Source organism: Barbatula barbatula (genome assembly GCF_947034865.1).
Source record: "Barbatula barbatula genome assembly, chromosome: 1".
In the NCBI taxonomy this organism is placed as follows: domain Eukaryota; kingdom Metazoa; phylum Chordata; class Actinopteri; order Cypriniformes; family Nemacheilidae; genus Barbatula; species Barbatula barbatula.
The window spans coordinates 30,561,209-30,570,574 of record NC_136766.1 but is presented as its reverse complement, the minus strand read 5'-3'; the positions used below and the strand labels follow the sequence as shown (position 1 = coordinate 30,570,574).

The following is a 9,366-nucleotide window of genomic DNA, read 5'->3' as shown; positions in this document are numbered from 1 at the left end:
CTCTGCTCCACTTCAGCGTCCTCTTAAAGGATCAGCATCAAGTCCAACGAGATGCAGGTGTACAATGACCCGCAGGTGCGCACCTAGCAATCAACTCAGACACAGAGTAAAAGAGTCATGACGTCATCGAAAGTAGGGAAAAACCCAGTCACAAACCGTACCGTAACAGGAATGCATCCAGACCTATGCCAGACACTGTTTGTACCAGGGGAAAAAGATGACCGGGTAAGCCATTTTTGTTCTGATGGTGTCTCCATAAAGGGGCATCTTAAGTGTGACATGCAGAAATGCTAACACAATCTCTTATTTAAGGTTGATGCAGCCTTCATTCTGTAAAATTCCCACCCCGTCTTCAGTGAGAAGGGTTCTGTGAAATACAGCTAAGAAATCAATGTAATGAACTTTCTCCAGGACTTCCTACAGGAAATTGAAGATTGTGGTATGTATATTATAATAGCACAACATACTTAGTCCTGTTAGTCTAGTTTTCATTCCACAAAGTTTTTTCTCCTTTTTTTAAGAAGGTGAAGGTGAAAAAATGACTGCTGGTAAAGTTATGCAATGGATGACTGGCCAGAGACATAAGCCTATTCTCCCCAGCAGGGACGTGCACAGGAATTTTGAGGGGCAGTTGCTCTGACCTGAAAAAAGGGCAATCCCCCCCCCCCAAAAAAACTCACAGGCTATATGAAGGACTGAGAATAACAGGGTCTTTATTAAAAAATATATATAAAGAAGTAAAACACTGAAATACAGCACTCAATCACTGAAAAACATAACTCCCTGAAATATCTCTCCTGAATCCGCCTCTCTTCAGTGGGCATCTTGGCTTCAAACATTATCCAAAATAGTGATAGGATTTAGGCATTTAACCATTTAGAATAAAATAATTAATGTGATGCATTGCTTCCATCATTCATTCTTCTTACTAAAACGAAATGTGAGAAACTAACTTTCAGCAGACATGTAGCTTAGTTTTAACTAATGCCTACCTACCAAAAAAATAGTAGCAGGCTGCTTGTCTGCAAGCTATCTGTCTTATTATTTAGGCTAAACGTGGCAAACTCAGCCTGGATTTATGAAGATTTTAATTCATTTCACAAAACTTGATGATGATGATCGTTCGTTTGTTATACATCACAAACTCACCTTTTCTGACAACGTAATAGTGGCCATTTCCATAACACCAAAAAGGAGGACACTTTGCAGCATTAAGTGAGGCAAGAATAACTGCATAGGACTCTGGTGTACTCGCAACTACAATACAATTTTGTGCATCATATCGCCTACTCTGTTTTTTCAAAAATTGTCTGGCAATGAATATTTGACCTAAGCTTAAGGGAAGATGTACCTGCAGCTCGTCGGTTACTTTTGTTTTTCTGTGCTGGCATGTCGCATGTCCCTTGACTACAAACGTCCACTTCACAGCGACATCCATGAAAAGTTGTATATAAAGTTGTGCTCTTTTGTCCATTCCAGATTAAATGAGGTTTCAGCAAGTTACCGTTATGATGTGACGAAGCCAGCACGTGGACTCCACTTCCACGTCGTGGAAGCTTGTTTACGTTATTAACCAATGATATATCAGATATTTATTTGACACCTCTTTCAGCCAATCATTTGTTTGACCGGAGATCTTACGGCGTCAGACGCAATGCTGCTGCGTCCCAATAAATGTTCTAAAGCGGGTTTTGTTTAGGCCGATTCAGGACAACTCCAAAAACGAGTACAAATGAGTGTCCGGTTTGAGGCTGCCCCGGACGCGGTGGCTTAAAATCCGGACTGTCCGGCCGAAATCCAGACGTATGGCGTTGAGTCGTATCACCCGATAACCGCGACAATCTCCTTCTAGGGCCGCTCATGCAGGCTCAGCTCAGGTGCCGGTCACGATGCACTTCCTACCATGTGTTTTCCAACTGTAAGCGCATGTACTCGCACAATTACATTTCCCACAGCTCACCTGAAAACACTGAATGAGTTTAAAAGCGTTATGGGAATGGCTATAAAATATGGCGAGTCATTTGATAATGTTTAAAATGTCTTTGTTGAAATCAATGTTCAGCTTCTCTTTGAGTCACTTTTTTTGAAAAAAACAGTATACTGTTTCTTGGAGAGTATGTGACACGAGATTTTTCATGTTAATGTTTTAACGTTAAAGTGTTGTGACATTTCATTTACAAATTCAATTTGTAAAATGTTTATTGGCGCAAAAGCAGTATTTGACAAGAGTATCTTCATGTTAATAAAGTAATTCAAATTCAATTCGTTTTTTAAAATGTTAAATTAGAAATTACTTCCATTCATTACAGTCACAGTTGTTAACATGTACACAAATTGTTAAATAAACATTTAAAATGGTCTCACACAGCTGTTTGCGTATTTTAAAGACTTTCAAAATATTGAACCAAATATATATAAATATCTCTGCCATAACAGTCAGATGTGGCAAGAGGATTAAACATGTATTTTACTGTTTCCATCAGAGCAGGAGTGAGTGGGCACTCAATTTCTGGAACTTGAACTCCAACATCATCATCTGTCACACTATCGAATGCTTCCCAGTCTGTTCCAAACAGTTCCAAATTCTTAAATGAAATAAAAAAATACTTTATGCTCGAGTCATACTGTCAAATTATGTTTTTGAATGATGCAAAGAGAAAAAAACAAACCTGCAAATTCTCTTCATCGTCACCAGATGAGTTGTGCATGTGTCCCATTATCCACAGCTGGTTAGGGGTGAGCCCACTTTCAGACTGTAATGGATGATTGTCCCAGCCTTCAGAAAAAGTGTGGAGGTCACGCTCCAGACGTGGGAGGAACACGTAATGTGCACAGAACACATGAAGGGAATCCAACAAGTCCAACAAGCCATCTTCCTCAAGGCTGTGAAGTATTTCGTAATACAGCTGGGTTACACTGACCCAGACATCTCGCCACAGTCGTTCGATTCTAGAGAATACAAAATGTACTAGTTAACAATAAATTAAACAGAAAGTGTGACATCCTAACTCATTAAAATTTACAATAAATCTGCATTTAATATAACCTTTGGTTATGTACGCTTTTCCCAGAAATGAAGCTTCCTCTTCCGGACCCTGTCACATTAAACATGGTTTCTGCAATTGCGACATTTTCCACACCTTCATCAGCCCGGACCCAAAAATGAAGGGATGGAGAGAGAAGTTAAATCTACATGACTGCCTTAGAGTGGTTTCCTTGACTGAGATCATCTTAAACCAGGACTAGACCTTGGTTCATTAGAATATTTAAGTAGTTTTCAAAAACATACTTTACAAAAAACATAACTGGTGTACATTTTGAGACAAATCAATCACACGGACATATTTTAAGATATTTTAAGGGAAACCTCCCCATTATGTTAAGAAAATAGAAATACACGTTTAACTAAACAAGAAAGTGAGGAGCAGGAAAACTATTTTCTCTTACCTTGAAGGCCAGAAATGCTTTTGCACAGACTGCAGAAAGAATGACAGGGCAGTGTTTGAACGGTTGTTTGTTGCTGGTTCCAAGTACATGATCTATGCAAAAAAAGGATTATATTCCATACATTCAAACATAGATAGATATTTATATTTTATTTATCGATCTACATGCATCCCACTGGGTTGAAAATAAACGTGTTCACCTTTCGTGAGAACCCATCTATACCACCGAATATGATGATGTTATACCTTGAAAGTAAAACCATGTTTGAAATAATATTGCACTTTTGGTACATAAAATTATATAGGCTGACAATACCTTATGAGCTTGTGGTTTGTGTCAATATTGACTAAGGACAATGGACTTTGGACAAAATATGACCTTCTAACAATGCACCCCAGCTGTGTCATCCTTTCCAAAATTCCAGGGGCATCCACTGTGCATGGATTCTTTTATACGGTTCCATTGAACTCTATGTCCGTCTGCTTGCAGGCAACCTTTTACCATTCTATATCCAGCATTTGGTAGTCTTCTTTTGATGGACAAAATGGTATTATCCAATTCATTGTCAGACATGGTGCTATACGTTGTTTTTACAGATAAACCCAAGTCACGCATTCGGCGGAAGATTGTTGACTGGCTCACTCCTAAAAGGTTTGCAATACAAGAAACTGGTAGAGACATCTCGATGAGCCGGGACAGCATTTCCACGGAAACAATAAACTTAGGTCGACCTCGTCCACCACCACATTGCCTCGTAAGAACTGGGACCATCTCTTGAGTCAGCTGTGGCCTAATGGTTAGAGCGTTGGGCTTGTGATCAGAAGGTTGCCGGTTCTAATCTCAGTGCCAGCAGGTCATGACTGAAGGGCCCTTGAGCAAGGCACCTTACCCCTGATTGCTCTGCAGTAATGTGCCACTGTATAAAAAAACTACTTGTAAATCGCTTTGGATAAAAGCGTCTGCCAAATGAATAAATGTAAATGTAAAGAACTGAATGAATTTTTCATTGTAGATCCATTAGGGTATCCAAAATATAATTTGGCACGTCACAAATACTGGAGGCAGATGACAAAATAAACACTTCTTGATTGACAACATACTGAAAGTAGTCTAAATTCAGCTGATGGCCATCTAAAACTGCACTAATTCATAACCTAAGGCGTTCTAGCAGGTGCGTCATCAACGGTCCCTGTAAATCAAATAACTCATTAATATGAACGTACTCGGCGAAAGTCCTTTCTGTTACTAGAAATAAGTAACTGTTAATCGTGTCCGAATTAAAAGAAAATCTTACCTGAGGCGATGAGTGAGCGCTTGGCTGTTGAGCTGTCATTTTGGCGCTAGTTGTTTAAGCGGGGGTGCATGCGCACTACGTGGAATCGATCAATCTTCCTTCGGATAGTAATGCCTGTGACCTGATGACGTATTTTTGACAGTCTCTTCGCACACAGTGCTTCGTGTTCGTAATTCGCACTTCGTGCATGTAACGGAGTTGTGGTTGTGTCTGTAAAATGTCATAGTCATAGAATTTGACGTTGTACTCTAACAAATAAAACAAAATGTCGTACTTGTAAATTGTTGTGGCTGAAGATTTTGGAATAAAAGTCTCACAAAAAGTTGAATTACATACATTTTTTTAAATTACGCACAAATAAAATAATATTACACACAAATTCTTTCAGTTACGTACATTTATTTTTGACAGTGATTTTATTTCATACTCAGCCAAGCACACATATTTGAACACATATTAAGATACTTTAAATGCAAGGATTCAGTCAGAATTTAAAAGCAATCATATTAATGCAATAATACATATGAAGACTAATGAAACAGATCCAGAGATGGGAATTTAAAAAGAAGCATAAATAGTCTGTGTCTGTATAATTCACAGAGCAACTTGGTAGGAAGAGGAAGTGGTGGGTGTGACTGCTGGGTGATGGTCAAAGCTGATTTTGTATATTTTGTATTTGAGTCTGTAAGGGAAGCAGGTGGGTCACATCAGATCAAATTGCAAGAAACACATTTCAACTTAATTATGATTGCAACTTTTCCTTTGTGCAATCTTATTTTTTGTAGAACCACAAATGAAAAGCTCTAAAAGCATTTAGATGTCCAAAAAGTCTTTAAAGTCTTTTGTTCTTTCCTAAGGAATTAAATGTAATGTACTTTGTATAAGCTGAAGGTGAATAGAGAGTGAAACATCTAAAGCAAAATAAATCTGTTTGTGGTCGGTAAACAAAAGTACATATGAAACATACAAAACAGAAAAACAAAGGAAATAAGGATACTTTTAGTTAGTAAATGCATTCTACAAGGGGATCCTTGTAAACTTGGAACACTGTTTCAGAAACGTGATGCTGGTTTGCTTATTACCCAATTAGCTCAACACCATGTAAAAGGCAACTCCTTTAATGTAGCATGTACTATATTCTGAGCGATTGACAAGAGGTGAAATACGTTAAGTAGAAATGTGACATCAGCTGCCTTGAGTCAAACTGGAAAGTTGCTGTTAAAGGGCTTTGGCCTTTATACACTCTTACATGTGAAATCAAGCAACATTTGCAATGGCTCCTGCATTACATTGCATTTACAAATGTTATAAGATTTCTAAAGCCACTTACAGTAAAATTGATAGAAATAATTTAATTTGTTTAATTAATTGGCAAATTGTGAGATTCATTATTTTATTATCATCATTATCAACATTATATTCAGATTGCTATAATGTTGTTTATATGTGTGAATACCCACCAGGTTTGGAGTGACTTCACTCCATTTCATAAATAGACATTCCATGTCTCATACTCTCTGACCGCTTCTGTAATACAACGAGATTTAGATAGCAAAATAAATCCTTGTATCTTTATGTTAAATATGTCGAATGTTTATTTCAAGGGTTTACTTGACACATTTTAATATTTTCATGTGTGGGAAAAAGGGGATGAAATTCAATTGTTTCACCTTTTTAACAGACTCAGGATTTACATCTTCATACACTGTAATTCCAGCCTCACCCTCCCCTATACCTAAAAGAATAAAAAACTGTGAGAAAAGACCTTAAACCATCCTAAAAGAACAGTACATACCTAATGTCTGCCATCATTAACCTCATATCGTTCCAAGTCTATAAGGCTTTTATATGTGATAGCTCACCCAAAAATGAAAACGCTGTAATAATTTCAAACATGTATAATCTTATTTCCACTGCAGAACACAAAAGATAATAGAATGTTGGTTAACATGTTGGTAAGAATGTTTAAAACGTACTCTGTTACTAACGTAACCTCAGTTCCCTGAGATACGGGAACGAGTACTACGTAGCAGGACGTTATGGGAAAACTCCTTTTCTCCGATGACTGAAGCGTTTTCAATAGCGCAGTAACAATTGCAGCAAAGCTGCACGGACCAATGGCAATTGCACTCACCAAAAGGGGCGGGGCTTATGGCTATATAAGCAGATACATCGCCGTAGGGTCCTCAGGATCAGCTTGTACGTTTACATTTAGTCATTTACCAGACGCTTTTATCCAAAGCGACTTACAAAGAGTTCGGGGAGTAATAAGCAATATGTCTTACAAAGAGCAATAGCTGAAGCTGAAGCAGCTAGGAAAGCATTGCAGTAGTCCAACCTTGCGATTACCAGGGTCTGGACAAGGAGTTGTGCCGCATGCTCAGTGAGATAGGGTCTAACCTTGCGAATGTTAAAAAAGGCATTTCCCCTCCATGACACCTTGAATGATCTGCCGGAGAGGTAGGATTGGAACCAGCGGAGAGGGAAGCCAGAGATTCCTAATGTGTTTCAGAGAATGCTGGGCCTCATGGCTTCCGCTTCTCAAGTGCTGAAGTTAGGGCATCTTTCGGGTGCGCCCCCTTCAATACTGGCTGAAACCGAGAGTTCCGCCACACGTTTGGCGTTTCGGACACCTATGCACCTATTGTAGCACGGCCAGGAACGCAGTACTCGTTCCCGTATCTCAGGGAGGTTCCTGTAACAAAGATCCATAAAAAGGAAGGAAGGAGATGGGAACCGGCCAACATAAAATAGACTTTTAATTAATAAAATCAAACGTAAATATGCAGCCCCCTCACAGGCGACTGCCGGCGACACACACAAACCATATCATAAAGTCCAGGCCTGGACCTCTCTTACTGACGGTCCGGTTGCTCGCTCTCTTATGCTCCCAATCTCCTCTGTTATATGAGACTGGTGTGCGTACAGATGACGCTCGTAATCACTCATGCACCCGCCTAGAATCCCCGCTCCCGCCTACCTCACTACATAGCCCTCACCCTCCCTCGGGATGGGGGGTCTCCCAGCCTCACCGGACTGTCCCCTGGGGGTATGCACCAACGAGACGAGAGAACGGAGATGGGAGCACTCCAAGCGACCGGAATGGGAGAGAGGAAAAAAGTCAGGTTCCCCCGACATGATTATACATGTCGACTCTCGTCTCCTTTGATTTCATGCCCAACATCTGTTCCCCTCTTGATTTAATCCCTTATTTAATGCCCTTGTGTCTTCTGTCTTGTGTTGGTTTATTGTGGTTGTGGGTGAGTTACCGTGTCTTGTTCAGCGAGTCTAGTTATTTGTATTTATTTCAAGTGTTGTCTAGTCTAGTCTAGTCTAGTTAGTTAGTTCGTGTTCCTGTTTTCCTGTCATGTTTTATTCCTTTGTTCCTTTTTATGTTAGCCCATTGTGGGTTTTTGTTTTGTCTTTGTATTAATACATGTCTGTTAACTCCTTACCTGCTGTCTGCACCTGGGTCCTCTGTCCATGCTCACTACCCCGTCCCAGATAGTAGCAAGCTCCTATAATTCCAATAATCATAACAATACCAACAATTCCCGTCCGAACTGCAATGAGCAACAAGTCCTGAGGAATACCTGCAATGTTTAATTTCACCAGATTATAATCATAACCAATACCATATCCTATAAACACTGTCACAATATTTGTTTCAATGATCTAAAGCTAGTGATTACCAGTACAACAGCTAATTTATAATAATTATTTACTAAAGCTAGAATGTATTAATTAGAATGATACAATGTTTATTTATATGAACAATTTAATGCTTAAGATCTCTATATGCAATAACAAACATGGGGCCAGATTCACAAAACTCTTAAGACAAAATAAAAGATTTGTCAGAATGTTTTATTGTTTTTTGTAAGAATAAATTACATATGCTCTTTAAGATTACACTCACCTGCTTGTGTGGTAACTTTATATATTCATCTATACAACAAACTATATTTATTTGTGCCTCGCATTCTTATCTCTATATATTAGCGTGTGATGTGTATTATATTTGTCACAATACTTTTTGTGTTACTACTGCATTATATTTGTGACCCTCTCCGTTTTGAGTCGCTTTGTCCCAGAAAAAAATTAAAAAGCACTCTAGACCTCATCACCAGTATATCAATATTGAAATTCAATATTAAAAAAAAACACATGTGAAAAAAAATGTATGTATTAAATCTCAAAACGTAAGATGTTTAAGACAACTGTGAGGCTGTGAATTATATTTACAACAGCTTTTGTTTTCGAGAATTTGGATTCCTCGATTTTCTTCCTAAGAATGTTTTGTAAATTCAGCCCCAACAAACCCACCTGATGTCACGTTTGTTCTATTTTCCTTTTTGCACATCACAGTTTCAGTAATATACTTAACGCTGATGATGTTGCTGGCTGTGCAGTTAAATGTGGCTCTCTCTTTTGCCGTGAGATTGAAAGACAGGTGTGATCCGTTTCCCACCTGATGGCCACTCCAGTGAAAGGAGGCATCCACATTCACATTCACACGGCCAAACGCCAGACAGTGAAGATGAAATGTACACATGTTTTGTGACTGCAGCCAACTTACATTGTTCTGAATCTTTACATCTCCGATAGGATCTGTTACAAGAAAA

The 9,366-nt window shown here is 38.9% G+C and overlaps 1 long non-coding RNA gene across 1 annotated transcript; it reads right to left on the bottom strand.

Annotated features, from left to right (window-relative positions):
* Window positions 1-5,126: 5,126 nt before the first annotated feature.
* Window positions 5,127-8,774, bottom strand: LOC306900721. Its single transcript, XR_013787320.1, has 4 exons — window positions 8,197-8,774; window positions 6,412-6,476; window positions 6,202-6,268; window positions 5,127-5,423 (listed from the first exon to the last, which is right to left on the bottom strand). It is a non-coding gene; the product is annotated as an uncharacterized lncRNA (long non-coding RNA).
* Between the last annotated feature and the right edge of the window lie 592 nt (window positions 8,775-9,366).